A 24,995-nucleotide genomic window follows, 5' to 3' on the forward strand; every position below is an offset into this window, starting at 1 on the left:
TATTTATTTATTACTGGAAATATAGTTTTATTGTCTTTATTTCTCATTTTTTTAAAATTATACTCAAATAATTTTATTGATGATAACAACGGGAAATGAATTGAAATTTTATTGAAGATATATTACCCATAAATAACTGATGAGTAAAGATTAAATAAGACCATGATACGAATGTTTGTAGCATAATTAAGAATGTTCTGTTATTGGCAATTGTTTTAATATTATAACAATGAAATGATAACGTAATGTTAACGTTTGAAAGTATTAATTTTTATTTTTGGAAAAATATTAAAATTTTTGTTCAATTAAAACGCGTTGTATGATTTAGGCCCATTCATTAGAGAATAATATAAGGTTCCATTTTTATTTCTACTTCGGTTATCTTTAAGACTATTTCGTAATTTTTAGATAACCAAAATCAAAAATTTGTTAAACAGTACAAAAGGCATCAAAATTTACCCATAATTTAAACACTTTGATACATGACGTTTAGATTTATAATCGTACTAACTGGCACGAAAGATTTTACTTTTAATAATATGCTTCACAAGATTTTTTACGTGATTTACACCTGCCTTATAAATAATTAGGATAGATTCAACATAATCATAGTCTAAACAAATTAATAAAACATTATCAAATATGTTCTAAATAAATTAAGCGTTAAGAACATAACATTTCAACTACTGGCATATAACTAAGAACACATCACTCACTTCATATACAATCAAGGAAAATTACATAGCAATTGTAAAACAATATTCAAATATTAAAATAAGAAAGTATAAGTAATTTTTACAAAGAATCTTAAACACAGATAAAACTAACAGTTATAATTCAATTTTTTTACTATTATTAAAGCTAAAAAAATTTACTATAATTAAAGAAGTTTATTTATATCCTTCATAAACACGAAGGGGAATTACGTCGGGAGCACAGATTTTAAAAGCCTAGTCTCCCGCGGTCGGACCCAGAAATGAGTTTGAGAACGCTGGTCCAAACGGATATGGAACGCTATTCACAAATCCGTCCATAAAATTAAAACAAAACTTTAAACTTAGACCCGACATTAAAATAAACACTTTAAACACGCCCGATTAACAGAATCATATAGCAGCAAGGGACACTGCCCAGGTTCTGCGATTCGAAGGGAGAAATTTGTGAAACTCCCGCCATTTTTGCGTTATGTTCCGTTCCATAAACACGCGAACGCAAAAATACACATATATCATATATATAGTTAAATTTTTTTTAGTTATATATTAATATTACGCGTAATTAAAATAAAAGTCAAGACATATGTTTTGACTGGTTACATTTTTTTGACTAAAATACACACATAACGAAAACAAATCTTGTGAGAAACAGTTCTTGAATTAAGTATTAATTAATTGTATGTATTTGTGATTTTTACATACAAAAAGCGTAGAATTTTTAGGAGAAAATTCATGTAAATTTAATTAATTTTAATTTTCTTTTATGATAAGCTTTATTTTCTACATGATTTTAATTTTTTTCGTCTTTGTATTTTTTAAATTGTATTTTATGTTATTGGTAACCAAAATAAATAAAATGTTAAACAGAATTATAAAGACGTAGGTATTTATTTTATATATTTAGCCTTAGAAAATTTCCCCAGGCTCTTTAAAAATAAAAAAAATTGGAATTATTTAGAATTTTTATAAATTCTAAGAAGTTAATATTTCAAAATTTTGTTGTTTAATTTTTCAAATAGAAGATATCCGATTCGATATTTCTTTTTTACTCTATGTACTTATTATAGTAGTTTATAGATTTGTTAAAAGAAAGTCGAATTATTATTTTTTTATCATAATGACAGCAACTATACAATCTGTTCAGCAAGATAATTGAACAATAAGTAAATAAGATCTATTTGAACTAACATTAAGTAGTCACAGACCCAATGGGATGTGATTTAATAATAATAACAACGAAATTAAAAAATTGAAGAACACTCCGTAAGACCGGACTCTAAAGTCACTTAACTGAAACGATAAGGCAAACCAAGAATATTATTCTTTAGCAATCTTGAAAAATAACTGATCGTGTTTTCCAATAAATTGACCGCCAAATAATTCGGATGCCGATCCAAATGATTTTGTAATCGAAGACTGACCAGAAAAATTTCCTGTCGAACGGTTCGCAACTTAAGATCGTTATATGTGAGGCTGTTTGTTGCCTATGTACCAGGGTATGTTTTCACAATGTTTTTGCCTGGTAGCGTTCAAGTATGTCAATACTGGAGTTGCATGCTATACCCCATAATTCAAGCCCGTAAATCCAAACAGGCTTCAAAACTGATTTATGAATAAATAATTTACTTTCTTCTGAAAGCCGAGATCTATGTCCTACCAGCCAGTACATTTTTTAAACTTAAAATCCAACTGTTTCCGCTTAGATTTGATATGTTTCGCTCCAAGTAAGTCGTCTGTCAAGATGAAAACCTAAATATTTACAGTCCTGAGATCTCGGAATCGGAACATTGAAGATAGAAACAGGAGGACAGTGTTTCTTACAAAGGGTGAACCTAAAGTGTTTTGATTTTGTTTAGTTTATCTTTATTTTCCAAATGTAAGCCACCATTCGAGGAGAGTGATATAATCTTGAATAAAACGAGACGCAGTAGTCAAAAATAAGAAAAAAATTCAATGTTAAAATCATTTTTCAACGATGATTTTCTTTTTTTTCAGAAAAATAGCATCATTATACATTTTTTATTATTCAATATAATTTAATATCATATGACCGTGTGATGCTTATAGTGTTGGAGGGAAAAGGTAATTTTAATTATTTTATTGATTAAGCTATTTTAATGATTAAGCTACTACGCGTGAGCTTGTAGACTGTTTGTAGTTGTTACTTAATTTTTATAAAAAAAAAATATATATATATATAAGTCCTATAATATATAAGTACTACATGACGTAAAACTAAGTATTTTTAATTTTTATTATTATTTATAAAAAATAAAACATGAATTCCTTTAAAAAGGTAGTTGACGGTAAATGTTTTTTTGTCATCTTGATAATTCAAATGTTTTGATTAAGTCTTGAATTTATATTTATCACCTATAATTAAAAACAAAAATACAATCTTTTTTTATTATGTAGTTTATTTTTATCACCAACTTTCAAATTATATCTCACAAAAGAAAAATTGTTAAACAGTTGATTATTATTTGAATTGAAGTTTATTTTACGACTTGATATTTAATATAGATTTACAGATAATAATTCATTTACTAATAATGTATGTAAAATGTGAATGAAAAATTACGTAACTATTTTTGATGGAATTAGAACAAAACCGAATAAAGTTTCAGGAACATAAATAAAAATTTCACTTATAAAAGCGTCTCGGTCTTTCATCAGGAGATCCCGGGTTCAAATCTCGGTTAGGCATGGCCTTTTTAATAAGCTACAAAACTCGATTCTGGATAATAGCTTTATTCTTCGGTTAAGAACTATCACTCTTGATAGAAGGTCAAAGGTTACAGAAGTAAGCGTAAAATAATAGCTTCACAATCGGAATCAGATTCTAAAAAAAAAAATTTTCTTTACTATTATTACTTTTTTTAGATTACATATTAATCTAAAAAAGAATTTTGATGATTTTTAATAAATTATTTACAGTAACTTGGAAAAATTAAAACTAAATTTTTTGTTTAAGTTTACTGTAAACGTAATATTTTTATATCAGTTAGCAGTAAAAAATAAAGAACTTGAATAAAATTCAAAATTTTTTTACAATACTTTTATTTACGCTGTAAATTTACAATACTTTCTCGCAATATGGTATACATCATAAAATTTTTCCTAACCTTATTAGCAAATGTTTTAAAAGATTATTTGAAGTTAAAACTAAAAAAAAGAAATAATTACTTCGATTACGTCTCCCTTTTATTGAACAAATAGGTAATAATTCTTTAAAAACAATTAATAAAAGTTATAATTAAATAAATTTCATAATAAAGTTATAAATTTGTAAAGTAAATTTTTATTATAACGACACAGCAACTTTACAATTTGTTCAGCAAGATAATTTGAACAATAAGTAAAGTAAATAAACAAATAAATAAAGACCAATTATTTTGTACAAATTAAAATTTTTTTTATAAATTATTCATTACGAAGCTGTAGTGAAGTTAATGGTAAAGGATTAATACAAGTGTAATTATTTATTAAATTTTTATTCCATAACATGCTGTTTATTATTAATATTCTACATAATGTATAAATATAATACATGTTATTACATGTAAACATGCCATGCGTTTTCTACTTTTTATTCTACATTTTACCGTACATTATTTTTTGGTTTTCTTAGGAGCCTACCTCATTCTCAAACCAGCTTCTTTCTGTTTTCATAACCTGAAATAAACAAGTTAAAGAGTGGTATTTAAACAAGAGGTATTAGTAAATTAATAGAACATTATTATTATTATTATTAGAATAAATACATTTATAAATATACAATTAATTATTTAATGAAATAAACTAGGAATATGAATATTTTTGGAAAAAAATGATATTGCCTATAATAAAAATCCTGATATTAAGTGAAACGGTGGCAATAATAATAATAATAATAATATTATTATTATTAAAACGCGAGAGAAAAGAATTCAAGTTGATTCGTGTATTCAAATTAATTTTCTGACGAACAATTTTTTTTATTAAATTTATTGTAATATTTTTTTAGTTCTGTCAAATTTACTATCGATTAAATCCAGAACACAAAATATTTAAGATTTGTAAAAGTTATATTAATTTGTTAATTTTTAAATATAAACTAATAAATCGGAAAACACTTTTAAAAATTTTCCATTATATCATTGGCTTGATTTTGTTTTCCTACGTAAAAATGTGTTATATTTATAAAGGAGTCTTTCCCTATAATGAAAAAGTATGAATTACGGATAAGTAAATTATACGTTATTCTAATTATCAGATGACAACATTATACACAAGATTTATGGGTACGTAGCGGTTGAAGTAATCTTGTCAGGAACTAGTGTCATTTAAAAATACATTCTTTTGTTGGTTTCCAAGAATAATCATATGTTTATTGGATAAATTTATATTCTTTATAAATCTTTGAAAATTCCCCAGTTTGCATTTTCTAATTCGTAAATAATACCAAAATTTATACAATATACAGAATCCAAAGGGACCAAGTCAATTACCATTTAGCTAAGAAATTTCTGGAGGAGTATTGTTTAATTATTTAGGTTGGCAAGAAAGAAATTTCTGTTTTGCAGTATAAAATAACTCAATTTTTTTTTTTTAAACAATGAATGAATATAATTCAGTTATATATTTCGATAAAATTTTGCCGTCTTCCTGTCAACTTCATAATTCCGCGGTCGTAAATTTCTGGTCCTTATTAGAATAAAGTGAACCATGTACGATTTTAGGTCATCATCATTGTGAAAGTTTTACTGTTCAAAGATTTTTTCAAACTTCAAAATAAATGGTAATTTATTTGATGGTGCAAGATCAGGGCTATTTGGGGGATGATGCATCACTTCCTGACTAAACTCCAATAATTTTCCACGAGTTATCAAAGATAAGTTTTGGTGAAATACGATTCCTTTGCGATTTGCCAATTCTGGCCGTTTTTTTTTTTATTGCTTCCTCCAGTTTCTTTAGTTGTTTTCAGTAATAACTGAATAGATTGTTTAATTTCTTGGAAGAAGCTCAAAGAACACAACATCTTTGTAAACCCACCGAATTATCAGCATGATCTTTTTTTGGTGCGATTCAACTTTTCCGATGCGATATGGATTTTCTTTGGTGCGATGTGGATTGTGCCGGTTGTTGACGTTTGGACCAGTATCATTTAGGTAGATTTCATAAGAAAGCTACCTATTATAATGGATACCACGATTCGACTTCCAGAAAATTCCGATGTATGTTCGCGTTTCACATCCCCAGACCCCAAAACTACCGTCAGTTCAAAAGTTTATATTTCACTTCCTTATGAACACGATAACTACCGTAATTTTGTGCCAATCACTTTCAAATTGATACATAAAATATAACGACCCAAAATCTCGGTCGAATTCGTCAATGGGCAAAATCGGATTTGAAATCCGGGTTGAAAATGGAGGGAGGTTTACGAAAAAATAAAATATCGCTATAACTTTCTTATTAAGTAAAATATCGAATTCGTTTAAAGTTCCTACTATTAAAAATTAAGTTTCGAAGCAAAATAAAATCATACCTCCCTTAATAGGTATCGAATCGGTTTAAAGTGGTCGTTATTCCTCTAAACATTACCTAAAACTTTTATCTGTAACAACTTTTTATATGACTAACCCTTACGGCAAGGGAAGACTAAAATCTTGCTGGAATTGTAAGAAGATGGGACTTTTCGTATACTAAGCGTGTGAAACTTTTTTCACATGCCACCATTGTATTGAGTAAATTTGAAGTTTTTTTTTTAACGTATCTCTTTTATCTCCTACTTAGAACTGGTGAAATCTCCCTCCGCCTTCCGGCGTGATGCTTGTTTTTTCTCAGTTGGAGGCGTTAACGCAGGCTTCGGCCTGCGTTAAGAAGCTTCGCTTCAGTAAAAAAAATCTAACGTGTAAAATTTTTTGAAATTTTGCCTGAGGATTCCCCTTTATGTAATAGATATTTTGGTATCCAGGAGGAAACCCGAATTATATTCATATTTTTTGGAAAAAAAAATGTGTATATAGTGAATAAAAAATTAGGTTTAGGTGAAAAATTTTATCATGTTAAATAAATTAAAATAGAACAGTAATTAAAGTAAAGAAATTCAAATCTTTTTTGCTTATTTTTATTTATAAATCTAATATCCTTATTATATTGCAAATTAATTTATTAATATAATTAGTTTTCAGTATTTCATTCATTATTATTATTCTTTTCTTATAAAGAATTTTAAAAGAGTACCAGAAGATGGAAAAGAGTTACGTTGTAGTTAATAGAGAAAGGGTTGATGAAGGAGACGTAGTAAAAAGAGAGAGTTTTAAGCAATATTTCAGAGAATATTAATGTCGGCCAAGTGACAGGACTAAGCAAGATGTCTAAGTTAATGAATCCAACGTGTAATGTGATTAGTAAGGGAAGGTTGTACTTCAAGAAAAGAGGGCTTATGAATAATTTGCCAATTCATTAAACTGGGAAGATGTTTCTTCTTCTTCTTCCTATTCTTAGTCGTTCTCTCTTTTCCATCATTTGTTCTCCTCTTTTTAACCCTTTACTTTGCTTTATCGGTTTTACTCTTATGTCATACTGTTTTGTATGCGTGTGTATATATATTCTTCTGAGCTTTAATATAAGAAGCGTAATGCTAAAGTAAATTTATCACAGTTTGTATACCGAGTATTACTATAGTTTTATATACCAGTGAGCGAGGAAAAAGAGAACGAGATGTCTTTCTTCATTTACTCTCTAATTTACCTATTAATAATAAGTCTCCCTTTGTTTTCTAGATCACTCATCTTCCTGACTTCGCATTACCCTGCATCATCACTTTTTTATCATTTAATTTTCATCATAATTACTTTATTCTTTATTTTATTGTATAGTCTTTTATTTTTATATTTTATTGTTTAATTTATTTTTTTGTCATCTTTCTTTCAGTGTAGTTTCCCTTTGATTACTGTAATTATTTTATTTTCAAATTAAAATAATAGAATCCTTTAAATGAGTTGAAAGTTTAAATGGAATTCAAAATGTATTCAAGGATTAAGTTTTCTATTTTAGACTGTCATCTTATCCTTTTTCTTTCCTTTTTGTTATCCTTTTCTTTATTTTTATTCATTTTTTTAAACTAATAGTAATAATTTATTAAATACAATACTGTTTTGTTAACGGAATTCAATTAAGATATTGCCATTTCAATCCGTTGGTAATAAAAATAATAAAAGAATCGAATTATTAATCAACCGTTCGTTGTCAGCAAATTAATTGAAAATGATGTTTACCATTTCACTTAATGTTTTAACAATTCCATTACAAAACTATGTGGCTGAGTGGTAAATTTCCGATTACTGTGGTGGAGTGGTAGAGTATCGGCCTTTGACCCGCGGATCCCCGTTTCGAATCCCGGTCAGGCATGGCATTTTTCATATGCCACAAAATTCCATTTCGATATTCCCACGTACAAGCTTCTTTGTAAGCTTCTCTGATGAATTAATTTACGTAAAAGAAAAAAAAACTTTTTAAAGTTATTGAAGAATGCGTGATTATTATTTATTATGTTTAATATTATTAAAAAATACTTATAATAGGCGATAACCCGTTTACTTTTATATCCAAAATGTGTTTTGAAACTGGTTTTTATAAGTATATGCAGCAACAGCAACAATCGGCATTGACATTACTCGAAATGTTACTCTTGTGGATGCTTCATACGTGCTACGGTGCTAATTAATTTTGTTTGAATTACTCTATCACAGTTTCTCAACCTGGGACTCGCGGTGGTATCAAAGGAGGGGGTCGCGAAATTAGCATACAGCTTTACACGTAAATAATTATGAAATCATTTTATGAGAAAAAAAATAATTTATTATAAATACTTTTTTTTAGATTTATATGTACACATGCAAAATAAATTAATTAGATGGTTGCGTTTGTTTTCATTTAAAAGTTTCTTCATACGTAAATGTTAGAAACGCACAAAAGCAAATTGTTTTCAAGTAATAAAAGACGATTTCTATATTTAATGTTTAGCGTAACCGTAGGCGAAAGACCCTTTTCACATATGAATTGGCAAAAGGGATTAATATTTTCAATGCTTCTATGACTAAATTTCTTTATTCAATTCGACGAGTAAGCCATAATATATCTAATCTTCGGATGTGAATTATAGTTGTAACGTTTTGTCGGCAGACGTTTTGATGAGCTGGTCGTGAATCTCAACTAGTAATTTAGCGGCTGCAACAATGTTTTCACTAAAAGGATTCAGAACCCATCTCTTCGTGAAATCATTTTTATCTTCCGGGATATATTGCTTTACCAACTGAATTTTTTTACTTCGAACATGATGCTCTCACAACGAGTATTATGCAAGCAGATCAAATTACAAGGAACACTACACATCAAGTTGGAACCTATAAATTCCTCATGTTTCTACACTTCATACTTGCATGTTCATCATACTCGTCGCTATCAACTCAGCTAAATAATTCTAAGTTTCGTTGGGTTGAGATTGAGGGGGTAGCGAAATATTCATTATACATTTTTTTCTTACTTTTTGGGAGTCGTGGAAATAAAGTTGAGAATCATTGCTTTAGTATATACAAATTGTCTCATGAAGAAATGAAGAAAATTTCAGGACATTTTCTACTAACGGAAATAAAGAAAAAGTTCATATAAATATGGGTCCAGAAATGCTTCGTTTTTCAGTTAATCTTGAAAAAATTTCGTTCTGATTTTGCTCAAAGAATAAAATAAAGCCAAACTGAAATTCTTGAAACTGGTAAATTTTATGATTTTGTATGGCTTTTGATCTGAAACTCAATAAAATAAGCCTCTGAATTTTATCTTTAGTTCTTTTTTAAAAATAATTGTAAAACCAAACAAATTGGTACAGGAAAACAACATTTTTTAGTTTTGACGTACAGTGTTTGTTAAACTGCCAGTATAAAATAACATTTTTAGAAAATTTAATTATGAGAAAGCAATACCTGTTCAATATGGAGATTTTAAGAAATTTGACTTTTTAGAAACAAAACAAATCGAAATATGGGAGAAAAATACTGTGATATAATTCTATTATTTAAATAAATAATTAAAATAATATTTCTAATGACACAAAAAAGTAAATTAACTACATTATTCATAAAAAAATATAGTTGTTTAAACTATTTATTTTAATTTTTAGTATAAATTTTTGTATTATTGTGAAAAAATTGACATTAGCCTACAGTTAAGATGTTATTGTTTGCTACTTAATAGTAAACAAATCAGCCTTAAAAAAAAATTAAAAGTAAATCATCTACAAATATTAGAAATCCTGTATCATTTAAACAAATAAATAGAACAAAATTATTGCACAGATAGCACAAAAATGTGTACCCAGAATGTTTATCGAACGAATTAAAAGAAAGAATAGGCATAAAGAAGATAAAAAACTAACTTACTTTAATGTTTATTCCCCGAATATATATATAATAATTTAAAAATAAATTTGTCTGAAATTACAATTGTGTACGTCCGAAAAAGCCTATGACAGGAATTTACTTATTTACAGTTTACAAAACTATTTCCAATAGGAATAGTCATCACTTATTTAAAAACATACAATGAAATTGTAAACTGTAAGTTAAGAATCTCGCAGATATTATTTCTTCCGCACAAAAAAAAAACCAAACATTTCTGTAATATAAATAAAACTATTTTTAACATGTTACTGATATTAAAAAAAGGTAAAGCACTATATTTCTATTATCAAAAACTGTTATTAATTTAGAATTTTTTCACGTTAAATATATATAAATTCATGTTAAATATATCTGATAGATAATAGATATACAATAATAGATAATAAATAATGTTTAAGCGTTCCTACAACAAGCAAAAAAAAATAAAAATTTGTTACAAAACTCTTACTGGCCCGATTTCATTTATATGTAATACACATTACATTTCCAGAAATAATACAATTCTTATGATTATTCGTTGTTTAATAAATTAAATCAGGCCGGTAAGAGTTTTGTAACAATTTTTTTTTTTTTACTTTTTGCTTATTACTCGTATATGGAACGCTTAAACATTTATTACTTCCTTGTACGAAGTAAAGTAAGTATTGCGATCGCGAAAAAGTTTGGTTTTCAGATTCCAAAGAAAATATTCATTTTAACCATCCCTGAATCCATTTTGATTAATTTCGGCTCAAAATACGTAACTGACGTCTGCACGTACCTCGTACAACTCAAAAACGATTAGCTGTAGGTTGTTGAAATTTTGGATTTAGGATTATTTTAACATCTAGTTGAGCACCTCCTCTTTTGATTGCAATCAAATGAAAGTATCCAAAAAAGCTCAGATGCCAAAAACATTTGGATTTTGGCTTGTTAAAGAAAGAAAAATTATTAAAAAATTAGTCCAGAATATTTGTTTGTTAATTTTATAAAAACGATTTAAAAAAGTTTTGTCGTGCGTTGAACCTTCCGTAAGGTGTTATAAAATGTGATTAAATACCATAAAATATATTACCTTATTTAAATAAATAATTATAAATATATATATATATATATATATATATATATAATTTATTTAAAAGAGAAATATTATTGGAAAATATTTCCACTCAGAGAAAGTGTAATTTGAAAAATATAGGCTAGTGAAAAAACGGTTTATGTAAAAAAAAAGGTAATAGTTAAATACTCTGACAAGCCCTTTTAACTTTACCGACTTAAAATTATGCTCTACCTTTTTCCTTAGTATATTCTATACTGCGACTCTTAAACTATGATATCAGTGGCAGTGTATTCGATCGTGCCCGGTGTTACGTTATGAAAAGAAATTCATAATTAGTTTGACTGTGTCGTAAAATGTATTACTAAACTCAAATCGATTTTCATGGTTGAGAAAGTATTACAAAAATACTGAATTCATAAAATTTACTAAAAGGAACGGTAATATGTAACATCTCATAACACTTAAAAAAACATCTGTGTTATGGGGAACGATATTAGATCTAGAAATGAAGTGTAGTAAAAGTGAAAGATTCTGATAAACTTAGTTCAGAGAAAAATTGTGCTATTTTTAATTAAATCCCTGTCCATTTCTTGCAAAATCACTGAGAAAAGTATGAAAGTGACTTAAAATCTAATCGGTTTCATGTACTTTACAGTACATGATCACAGAGATTACTCTCTGTGAACGTGGACAGGATATCTTAAGAGTAACAATCATTCACCAAACGAGTTTTATAGTTGACAATATACTTGAGCGAGAATGAATTTTCATATATCTTGTAAATTCAAAATATTTTTTGAAATAAAATTAATCTAGAAGTAATGCTTCCATTCATACTGAGTAATAAATCATTAATAAAATATTTTCAGAAATAATCAAAAATAACTAAGTTTATATTTATATATTTTACAAATGAAATAAAAAGTCCTTTTCATATTTTTAATTTTTTCATTCCTAATTTTATATGAAAAGAACCTGATGTGGGCACCACATGACTTCCTTGTACGCCTGTTAAATTACATATATTTTTCATATATTTATAATTTTATTACATTTTTTTGTTATTATTGAATTATTGTTTATTGTAAAACTTTTTTAAAATCACAAGTTAATAATTATTAATAAATCAATATATTTAGATTAAAAAAAAGTTAAAAAAGGAAATGAAGACGGATTCTCGCCGATGTCTTCCTCTTATAAGATCGAAGTATCTCATTAATTAAAATTTTATTGGGCTATAACTCTGGAACCAATGAAAATAAGTACCATTTATGATATGATAGCTTATTACTGCAGTTTAGAAATAGTCCAAAATTAATTTTTTTTTTGATTTTGGGTTTTTTGGACACTTTTGGTCCAGTTGATTGCAATAAAAATGGGAGGTGAACAACTAGATGTTACAACAGTCCTGATTCAAAATTTCAACATTCTACGGCTAATCGATGTGCGATACATAGTACGCACATACATACGTACGTACAGTCATTTCGAAACTAGTCAAATGGATTCAGGGATGGTCAAAATGGATATTTCCGTTGAAATGTGAAAACCAAAGTTTTTAGTGATTACAATACTTCCTTGTACGAAGTAAAAATTAATTGAAAATTCATTTAAAGATATAAAATTCAACTGTTCAGATGTTAATATCTGTTTTACATAGATCACAACATACATGTTTATTAGTATTTCGTATCGGTTAGAATTTCTTATCGTTTGAAAAGAGATTTTAAATAAAAATTAAATCTAAAAATCAAATAAACTGATAAAAATTATACATTTTTAATAATATTCAAAGTTATTTATCAAGAAGTTTTTTTTAAATTTATTTAATATTTTTTTTAAATTTCATTCTCATTTAAATTAATAGTATTTCTGCAAAAGAAGATTATGTATGAAATAAATAAATAAGACGAGTAACCTGCTTCATAATAAAAGTGATATAGAAATATGACTTATGGAGACTACTACTAAGCGTTTGGCAAGGCTTTCTGGGATGTGAGAAAGTGTGTAATAAACATCTTGTTTATTTACTTAAAATTAGACAGCTAATTTTGTTTAATTTTTGCGTGAGAATTCTTTCACTGTTAGATTTATCAGAGACTGTCTCAGGAGATGGCCCAACTTACTGGATTGATTCCAGATATAAAAATAATAAAAAAATCACTTCATTGTCCCCTCTGAAAAATTAATCGAGGTAGGCATTTTGTATTTTTTTTCTTTAAATTGATATATGGGTGTTAAAAACGGGTTGAGAGTTTTTTTTATGACATTTGGTGAACATGTAAAAGTTTAAAAATTTTATCAACACTTCCCTGGACACATTGTGTATAATTACGCAAATAAAAAATCCAATACTAAACATTGATCATGATAAAATAAAAAATTGAATTTTTAAAAAATTGTAGAACATGTTTCGTTAAAAATCTTCTACTTATGCTTTGCAGCCTAAAAACCATATATCTAGAGTACCGTGATACAAAATTAAAATTTTTTTAATTTTATGAATTTAAAAATAACCGAAATTGGTTTATTTGGTTATTAGGCTGTATTACAAAAAAAAAAAAAATGCATACTGATTGGACTTACAGTTTTTTCATTTTAATCTCAGTTAAAATGAACGCTACGGTTTTACTTTATTCGTTGATACTATTATAATGTGTATGAAAATTATATATAATTTAGTATTATTCCACATTACCAAATATTTTGAAATGATATGCCGTTGAGTACTTTCTATTATTTAATATTTTTCTGTTATAAACTTTTTGTTTGAGCTTGGAACTAATCATAATTGGAAATGACTAGGTAAAGAATAATTTTCCACATTTTCCAGAGCAAGCGACTGATTACAAAAATTTCCCTCCCGGTCCTTGATCGCTTTATGGAGAACACATTTATGTAAATTGCATAGGCCTGTTTATCAGCGCACTTAGCGCTAACTAATTTTAGATCGATTTTCATTACTATTTTAGTAAGAAACGATTCCCACCAAAATCCTCCGATTTTTTTTTCAAAATATAAGCTGGTTGAAAAAATACCTTTAAAAAAACATTATAAGATTGTCTGTAGATAATAAAATAAAATTAAAAACTTATAATTTTATGTTCAATTAAAAATATTATTAAAATCGATCAAATTGTTTTTCTTTGGGAAATTCAGATTTTAAGTTTTACAAAACAATTAACATGGCTATAAAGTTACATAATACCTTTTATTAAATGTATTAAATATATTAAATATTTACGTTGCTATGCAACTTACTGCATTGTTATAATAGAATTTAAAGAGGAAAAAACTTTTTATACGGTTGAAAAATGTTAAATCTTTGCAAAAGAGAATTTATTTAGGCTTGTTTGTTGTTGTTATAGTTTGGGTTACTTTAGTTTACGATGTTCAAGTGTGAAACATGTTTGGTACTTTTGAAAATCGTATTCAGGGTCGTGTTATGTTGTCATCTGATCCTTGTTATCGCGCATTTCCTTCCACGACTACTACTACTATTGTTAAGACAAACTTATATGGCAGAAGGAATGATTCTCAACCCCTTTCATATATATATATATCAGAAGGGGTTGTCGGTAGTTTTTTTAAGTGGATAGGACGAGGAATACGGGTGATGCGCGCAGTGCTGCCACCTGCGATATTCTCATGAAGATACAACGGACACACTAACTTCTGCCCAGTCAATAAAGCACACACGCACGCAAAGCCCTTGACCGGCAACATGGCTGAATGGTTTTAACTCATTCTCTTGCTTTGTTTCGTCGTCGCCACAAAATACATATTTTTAATACAGAAATGTAAATAAATGTTACCGAACAAAAACTAATACAGAATTCATTACACCATTTCTAATTGTTTACATCTTTTCAGTAAATTTTTAGAATCAAATTTTTTTTATTTGATAATTTTTTTAACATTAAAACTGCAGTAGTCCTAGAAAGTTAAAAAAATTTGAAGTTTTAATAAAATATAGAAATTTATATAACCTTAAGATTCTTTAATTTTTTATTTATTTTATTCTTGATCGATTTAAAAAAAATAACTGCCGTTAGATTTCAATTTAATTTATAATTTAAAATTATTTTTTCAGGAATTTTTCTCTTATTGTAACTTAAAAAACTGAAATAATTAAACTTATCATAACTCGAATACGACGTTCAAATTCCAGTCAGACTTGGCACTTTTTACACAATAAAAAAATTAATTTTTAATCTCTATTAGTAATGTAATTGAATCATTGCTTGAATTAGTAAAAGAATAAATACATTTTTTTGAAAGTATCAAATAGATTACAAAAAAATTGAATTAACAACACCTGTACAATTAATACAAACAGACTTAATGTTACTATTTCTATCACATTAACAGAACCCACCCGAATTAATAAAATCTGAGAGAAGTAAGAGTAATTTTATAAAAACACCCAAAAAATTAAAAAAATACATTATATTATTAATAATTTTTTTTTCAAAATTCTAACTAGTAGAAAACTTGATATGAGACATATACACTGCTAAAAACAGCTCAGTAATTTCAGCATGAATGAAAGCAAACCACGCCAAATATGTTACAAAAATGAATAATTAAATAATTTCTGAAGTCAAATGTTGATTTCTTTATCGAATCAAATATACTGGGTGTATAAAAAAGAATATCGGGATTTTAATTTTATAACATCTTTTGGATGAGGTGTAGTGTGGATATAAAGCTGAATCAAATAGCAAATAGAATTTTTATTTGCGCTCATAAGTTGTTGTTTCCTTATCTTTCCGCTTGATAGCGCTCCTAGTGAAGATGGCAAGTCCTGAACAGAAAGCCTTCTGTGTTGTTCAATTTTTACTAAATGTAATTACAGTTCCGTAGAAAGATTGTGATCCTTCAAGTAATAATAACACTTATCGATGGCATAATCAGTTTCAAACGAGAGGATGTCTGTGTAAATGGAAGAGCACGGGACGATTGAGGATGTCTGAAGAAAATGTTGAACGTGTCGGTAGTCTTTCTTGAGTATTCCTAAAAAGTTTATTAGGAAGACCAGCCTTATTAGCAATGCCGATGATTACAGTGTTGAATAATTTAAGGAAACGCTTATGTACGCTCGTATATCTCCTTATCGTTTAAGCTGTTGTATTCTTTAAAGCCTATCTACTGCGCTGTGCGTGCCGACTTCGTAATCGAAATGTTGCAGAATGAAGATAATGACTTTCTCGATCGTACTGTATCTGGTGAATCAACATTTCATCTTAGTAGACACGTTAAAGCACATAATTTCATTATGCATGGGTTAGAAAATCCCTACGAATTCTTAGAATGCGAAAGGGACTACCCAAAATTAAATGTTTTCTATGCGATATCCAGCAAATTTACAGGCCGTTCTTTTTCGCAAAAGCAAGCGTAATAATAGTAGTTTATTTGGATTGCTTACACGGCTCTTTCCTCAAATCTAAAATTGACCAGCGATTTTTATTTGGCAACAAGGTGCCACGCCGGCTTCTCACCGGCGTGACGCAGTACGTGATCGGTTGAATGACGGACTCAACAGAATTTATTTGCGTCAGTCTTCCTTCGGTCACCCTGTCTGACTCCATATGATCTTTTCCTTTGGGATTTTGCAAAGGATTTAATGTATGTGTCTCCTCTACCAAACAAGTCGGTAAGTAGATCTACTTACCGATTACTGATTTCAGAATTGAAGCAACAGTTGTTTCTATTACTCTAGATGTGCTGGTTAAAGTATAGGGCAAATTGTCCCATCGATTAGATGTGTGCTGCATGATGAAAGGTGCTCACAATGAAGACTTGTAGAGAAAATCTGTAACATTATGTTTTCATTCTATTTCCAATTCACTACTCTAAATCAAAGTTAAGAGATATTGAATAGCTTTAAATCCCCAGTATTCTTTTTTATACACCTTTTACTGTAAATACTGATCTAGTGAGGTACAATTCACATATTTACTCTGTTCGACACAGTAAATGCTTGAATAGTGAATGTCACTGCAATCAGAGAAATCTACTCTGGTGTCTCTTGTACCTCAGAAACTTTAGTTGGTCACAATTATTAGAAAGAGTGCGTGCCACAAAAAATTAATAGTCATTTTTTGGTGTTAAAAAGTTCATTACTTTGTCTTACATACAATTGAAGCAATACCTTGCCAAATTCAGTAGGGATAATGATTAAATTACCCATATATAAAGTAATTTTCTTTTTAATCTGTCATCTGACTGGTTTTATGTACTTCTTTAGTACTTTTCATTCTGTGCCAGTCATTAACTTCAAAATAACTCACATCAACCAGCATTAATTATTTGTTACAAATTATTTTTTACAATGTTTAATCTCTAATGTGTCTTCTACAGCATAATCACTATTCTTGGATATCTTAATATGTGATTCTTCATACTTATCTTTTATAGAAGATCTTTCCACGATTTTCGCCATTTCGTTTAAAAAATTCTCATTTTGTAATGAATCAATCCGAAATTGTTAATATTTTTGTAACATTACTTTTCAAAGAATTCAGTTCTTTGTAATTTTGACAAAATTTTAAAAAAATAAATAAATAAAGTTTAAAAGAAATCCTGTTTAAACATAAAATATATGTTTTCTATATGTAATAAATAACGATTATTTTGGCTTCTTTTTTTTCAAAATGCAGTAAATAATAAAAATGAAACAGAAAATACAAAACAAGAAAACTGTAAGAATAACAACATTCAAGAAAAGAAGGTTAACAATGTTCTATGAACACATTAAAAAAATGAATAAAGATAGATTAGCGAAGAAGTTAGTGAAATATTTTGAAAAGAAAACAGGAAACAAACTGGTTTAAAGAGATTAATGAAGAAGTGGAAAAAGAAGATATCAAAATTGAAGTTAAAATAGGAGTGATTATAGAAATATGATAAATGGAATAAAAGATTTTTATGTTGAAGAGAAGATTGCAAATCCAAAATTAAAATGAGATAAAGAAAGAATAAAAAAAAGAATTTCAAGAACTCGTAATTGCAAACTCATTTGTGACCCTAAATGACAAGAACGTATTAGAGAAAATCATTTCTTAGAATAAATAATATTTTAAGCCCTATATTAAACAAAAAAGGGAAATAAAAAGGATTTTCAAGTAAAAAAAGCTTTTTTTTTTGTAATTTAACCATAATTTTTTAGTTTGAAAATTTTCCAATTCTTATTTGACATATATAAAAATTTGAACTTTCTAGAATAAGAAATATGGTAGATTTTATAAAACCTAACACTTTGGAAAAAACCGCCAAGTTGGAGCTTCCATTGAGATTTACAAAAATATTTTCCAACGTTTTAGTTATTTGGATGAGAAAGAAAAATTTCTATAACATTAGAAGTAACCTATCTTGTAATTCAAGAACAACAGAAAACAGAAAAATAGAAGTTATGTAGTAAAAACGATTGATTAAAAAAAATTAATTGAAAATAATAATTTATTAAGTCACGGTCCTTTTTCCTGTCATTTTCTAATACCATTAATTATCTGCTTTTTAATAAAAATTAGTAAAGATAAATTTAGTAAAGACTTCTGTTCTAATTAAAAAAAATCTGATGTGGATCCCACATGAGGTACGCCTATTAAATTACATATACACATTCTTGCTGCACTTAATTTAAACTTATTACATTTGAAAGTGAGATATGATCCTCCAATTCTTTAATAAAGAATTTTTTTTTATTATTGAATTATTAGTTATTGTAAAAAACTTTTTACAATCACAGATTAATAATTATCAATAAATAAGACATTTAAATTTAAAAAAAAGGAAATGAAGTCGGATTCGAACCGATGTGCCTTCCCCATGTAAGATCCAAATATTTCATTAATTGAACTTTCATTTGGCTATAACTCTAGAACCAATGAAAATAAGTACCACTTATCGTTGAAAACCTCTCAATAAAGGCTTATTATTGCAGTTAAGAAAAAGTAAAAAAAAAAGTCCGTTTTTGAACACTTTTGGTTCAGTCGATTGCAATCAAAAGGGAAGGTGCACAACTAGATGTTACAACAAGCATAAATCCAAAATTTCAACATTATATGGTTAATCGTTTTTGAATTCTACGAGGTACATACGTGCGTGCGTATACATACAGACGTCACGCTGAAACTGGTCAAAATGAACTCAGGGATAGTGAGAATGGATAATTCCGTTAAAATATGGAAAAACCGAAATTTTTCGCGATCATAATACTTCCTTTATTTCGTACAAGGAAGTAAAAATGTAGAAAATTAAAAAAAAATAAAACATTCTTTTCTTTAAAAAAATAAAAAAAAAACGATTAGTACTATAAATTAATTTTGTTTTCAAGAAAATTAATTTAAAAAAAATTTCTCTTTATGCTATTTATGCATAACTAAAAAGAAAAGTGTGGCGCGCGCACTAATTATAAAGTTGTTATATATGAGAGCGCGCCCCATGCTTAGTCGTGCATACATAGAACATTTTTTAAAAGTAATTTTCTTAAAAACAAAATTTTGTTTTCAGTACGAATTGTTTTTTTTTTGTTTTTGTTATTTATTTATTACTTTTTTTTGAAGAAGACATGGTTTAAATTTTTTAATTTTCTCCGTTTCAGAAGTTATATTTGAACAATTAAATTTTTTTGTATTATAAAATATCTTCGTAAAGAAAATACATTTTACAACTAAAATTTTTTTTTTAATTACGTTTTTAAATTAACAAATAAGTTTTTGCTTATATTGTTTTAATTCTTTAGCAAACAAAAAAGATTTGATATGCAGTATTAATATATAATATATATTAATATATATACCTGGATAATTATTTTTCATTAGTATAAATGATACCAGTTATTTATAACTAAAATAGATGATTAGCGTATATACATTTTAGAAGGTAAATTTACACTAGTTATATTAAAATTCGCTTCAACAGCCATTTCATCTTTTTCTTTTTCTGTTTAGTCTCTGCAACCACCATAAGGTATTACTTCAGAGAATGAATGAGGATGATATATCTGAATGTAAATGAAATGCAGTCTTGTATAGTTTCAGGTTGACCACTCCTGAGATGTGTGGTTAATTGAAACCCAACCACCAAAGAACACCGGTATCCATGATCTAGTAAATCCGTATAAATTAATAGTAAAGTTCAAATACGTATAAAAGTAACTGCAACAGTCACCTGATCTATTCATACTGAATCGACAGTAAAAATCAATCGGATCGATAGCTAATCATAAGATTATCTATCTTATCAATCGATAAGATCTTATCGATTCAGTTCGCTTCCTTATTATTCCCCTGGTATTATATATATAAAATATAGAAATATATGAAATTAACAATGGAATATTATATTGTCCCCCGAGTTTCGTCTCTGACTAAAATTTCACCGTTATAAGAAGTCGGCCAATGAGTTTAATTAAGGCTGCAAGATTTGAGGACACGGTTAAGTCATTGTAGTTAAAGAAATGTATCTAAAAATTCCGGTTGATTTTCCAAAAAAAATTTCTATTTGTGTTAAATAGATATCCTTTTACTATTAAAAACCTTTTACTATTACCAGTAATAACTTAAACTATAGCCCACTTAAATTGATATTTAGAATCTGTGATGATTAGTTTTTATAACATCTATTGTTTTTGCAAATACACAGTAACTTTTATTACGATTTGAATACTTGTATTATTGATTTTATTCGGTCGTTGTGATTTAATTAAAGGTATTGTTAAAGAGAAACGGGTCTAAGGCTGACGAAACTAATCGCCGAACTCTAATAAGGCTAGTAGTGGCTGTATAAATGAAATACTATTTAGTCAATTAACTTTAAGTATCGATTTATTCCAAGGTCATTACATATATACGTGGAGTAGAATTTTGTTTGTTATCTTACGGATGTACTTTTCAATTCAATGTCATTTATAAAAAATTAAAAATTTGTTTATAAGAAGTTTCTATAAAATTATATATATATATGTATATAAAAAAAATATAAAACTTTATAAACGTACTGATTTCGAAACACTATAATTTGATTTAGACTAGCTATGATATGAATAACTAATTTAAATAATTTAATTTTATACATTTCTAATGACAAATCAGATTTTTTAAGATAGGTTAGACTGCATGTTTTGTATAGATAATATAAAACTGTTGTTTGATTTTCTTGACTATAAACTGTTTATTTCTATTCTCATCCGTTCATTTCCTATTATTACTATGCAGTAATCGATACTGTGCAGTCGAGTTTTTCTATTGTCCAGAAATCAATGTCTGAAAATTATTACCGTGTTTGAAGAAAGCAGCTTTAGCTTTCTTTTGAAAGATTCTTCATTAAATTTCGAATTTTTGAAGTCGATATTAGTCTGAAAACAACAACCAAAAACTTATTAACCCTTAATTTTGGCTTCGACTTCGAAAATTGTATTTTTTATTTTACGTTTAAAATTTATTATAAATCATAGGATATTGATTTACTTATTATTAAAAAAATAGTTGTTGTTTTTTTTTTAATAGTAATAAGTTACTTCCTTTTTTATCGGATTAGAAAAGAAATTATTAAATTTTTTTTCAAATTTTACCTTTTTTTAACAAAATACCGAAAATAAGTTTGGTTTATTAGTTTTTCATGAATATCAAAATGACTTTACTACTATGAGTTTTATTAATCTAATTTTTATTGAAAATTAAAAAAGGAGGGGTGACTGCCCACGAGTTCAACTTATTGACGTTTTATCCCGCATGCTAACAGCGTGTTATACCTAGAATTGCATCTGGATTGTCGTCTGACGTGAAGGAATCATGTCAGTGAGAAAGGGATGCAACTTTATATTAAGTTCTGGGAGATATACTGGTTGCTAGGCAGGGGGTCGCAACTATTATTATCTAACAAGCAACTGATGCACTCAGCGATCCTGAAACAACTTGTACCTACGGAATCCAACTATGGAGTACGACAAGCAAGAGTAACATCGAAGTACAGGTTGTGTCCCAATAAAACGCAACCCAACCTTATATTAGTAGGTACTGAAATAATAAAAAGGCATGTGTAAATGTAAATGTAATTTTTATTATTACCATCCATTACCTTAAATTTAGAGTAAATTTTGGAAGTGGCCGCCATATTCTTGAATACAAGCTTCAATTCTTTTTACAGCGTTTCTTGCAACTTTTCTCAAAGTTTGTGGCTGGATATTTAATACAGCTTGTTCAATATTGACTTTCAATTGTTCGTGGTTTGTTGCTGTAGGCTTTTTCTTTGAGATAACCCCATAGAAAAAAATCCGCCGCAGTCAAATCTAGAGATATTGGTGGCCACAAACCTCGACCGATAACACGATTACCAATAAATTCCTGAACGAAATCAGAAGTTGAACCTGCGTAGTGCGATGTCGCACCGTCATGTTGTAGCCAGCAGTGTCTGTCTTCCTCTTCCAAGAGTGCAATGAACTGAAATAAAATATCCTGATATCGTTCTGCATTAATGGTGTACTTGAAAAAAATAGGACCGATTATTTTCTTCCGCGATATCGCGTACCACACGCCCAACTTCTGCGGGTGTAATCGTTTTTCGTGATAAACGTGGGGATTTTCAGCGCTCCAAATTCTACTGTTTTGGCTGTTTACGTACCCATCCAAATGAAACCGTGCTTCATCTGTGAAAAATAACGAATCCATAGCATTAATTCCCTCACGCAGAAATCGACGGAACCATTGACAATATTGCAGCCGTTTTTCTTTATCGGGCTCTGAAGTCCATGAACCGTTTGAATGCGATAAGGTCGTAATTGTAATTGTTTGGTCGCCCGATGAACAGTTGATTTAGACAAATTAATTTCAGCAGACAAACGTCTGATCGATTTATTTGGCGAGGCGAGTAATCGGTCTTTGATTTCAGTGACTGTATCTGTATTCAACATTGACGCAGATCTTTTGTGTTCCTTGTTATTATCAGAACCAGTCTCTCTAAATTTTGCAACTAACCTTAATACTGATGTTTTGTTAGGAGCTGGTTTATCTGGATACTTATGGCGAAACAAATCTTGCACTGCAACCACTGATTTCGTACTGAAGTACGACTCAACATTGAAAACACGTTCATCTAGCGAAAACACCATCTTGTCTCTAGCAATACATTGAACGTTATGATTGCATTGTTCTATCGGCAGTGTTCTACTGCGGTACTCGGTACTATCGGTAGTGTTCTACTGCGTCGCCGCGATGTTCAGATGTTGGACGAGTCCATTTCAGTAACGAGTAGGGGAGTAAGCTTGACTTTTGAAATTTCATGGATGAGTGATTGATGGGTTCCGTTTTATATGGGACACCCTGTAGTAGAGAGATTTCAGAACAAACTATTGAGAAATATAAGAGAAGAGTTGTGGTTTCCGAAAAACATTGAAATTTATCAACCATTAATAAATATAATTCTGGGATTGCCAACCAGTTCGAGAAAAGATCCAGCGATTCGGTTGAGAATAAAAAATGAGACTAAAAAAATATGTCAATAGGCTCGCGGTTAACCTCCTGGATAACAGCGAGGAAGTTAGGCGCCTAAAGCGACTGCATATATTAGATCTGTAAATTCTCCAAGAATTGAGGTGAAAGCTACCTTAGGGTTTTTAACATCGTCAAAATTCTTTATTTCATTTTGCCACTAACTTTTATTGGTTCTTTGATTTCTTTCATTGTTTCTTTATTTGATTAGTTACTTTTCGTGTTATTGATAATACTATTTGTTGATGTTTTCTTTGTTTTTTATGTTCTAAACTTTATCAGTGTTCCTTGGACTCATCTTTGTATGTAATCATTTATGTTTATTATATATTTATGTATACTGTATAAGATATATATATATATATATATACAGTTCTTTGAGGGATTTGAATGGAAACCCCTCTCAGCGTGTCATTTTTTTTTTTATTCAAATCTACTTATGGTTCCGGTAAATTAAAACCGGTTGTAATTAAAAACTGACAAAAAAATGTCAAATTAAAAATATGTATATCACTCATACATTTTTAAAAATATTTTATTAACATTTGCAATAGTTTTTTAATATATATATGTCATGAATGTAGCTAACGGGGTGATAAGGGTTCTGTAGGCCCCGCCTAAATTGTCGGGCGATGAGGGCTTATAAGACTTTATCATTCAGGGATTAAATTTAGTAATTTGGGTCTAAAAAATCCATTTTTAGCGTTTTACATTTACGTAATGTATAATATCTCAAAAATATTTTCACAAGATTTGAGATAAATCGGTACATAATCATCTCTTTAGTCATTAATCTCCTCCTACATACTTTAACCCGTCGTTACTCTACCCTGCAAGAGTAACGCCGATATCGACGTGTGAGCGCCGCGCTCACTCTGGCACAATACTAATAAAAATAATTGATTACTGTAGAATTCCCACAAGCCAGAAATGCAACACTTGCTTATCGCATTTCAAACACATGCGTAAGCAGCTAGACGGTGTTCCTAGAATCTTCAAAAGTTTTCAAGTTCTTTTGCCAAGTTCAGCTAGTCCTAAAAAAGTGGATGAACTAAAAATCTTAACAATGTATTATGAAAACAAATGTTCTGAATCTGTCCTCCAGACGGAGTATTTATTTGGTGCAAGGAGATAAAGTCATTAAATTTAAAATGCGATCTAGGAGTGATTGAAGTATTGCTATTCGCCGAATATCCATTAGCTGTTGAAAGTTTTAGCGACTCTTCCGGTAACATCATGTACTAATGAATGCACGTTCTCCACAATGAAGAGAGTCAAAACGATTGCGTGTAAGAAGTCGGGT

At 28.5% G+C, this 24,995-nt stretch overlaps 1 protein-coding gene and 1 long non-coding RNA gene across 2 annotated transcripts in view; one reads left to right on the forward strand and one right to left on the reverse strand.

The window, feature by feature from the left end:
* Window positions 1-24,995, reverse strand: part of LOC142328915 (inhibitory POU protein-like) — a 184,738-nt gene that overhangs the window by 97,401 nt on the left and 62,342 nt on the right. The window lies entirely within an intron of this gene.
* Window positions 1-24,995, forward strand: part of LOC142328916 (uncharacterized) — a 219,848-nt gene that overhangs the window by 454 nt on the left and 194,399 nt on the right. The gene's annotated exons all lie outside the window — the stretch shown is intronic.

This window comes from Lycorma delicatula, chromosome 8 (genome assembly GCF_047948215.1).
Source record: "Lycorma delicatula isolate Av1 chromosome 8, ASM4794821v1, whole genome shotgun sequence".
Taxonomy (NCBI): domain Eukaryota; kingdom Metazoa; phylum Arthropoda; class Insecta; order Hemiptera; family Fulgoridae; genus Lycorma; species Lycorma delicatula.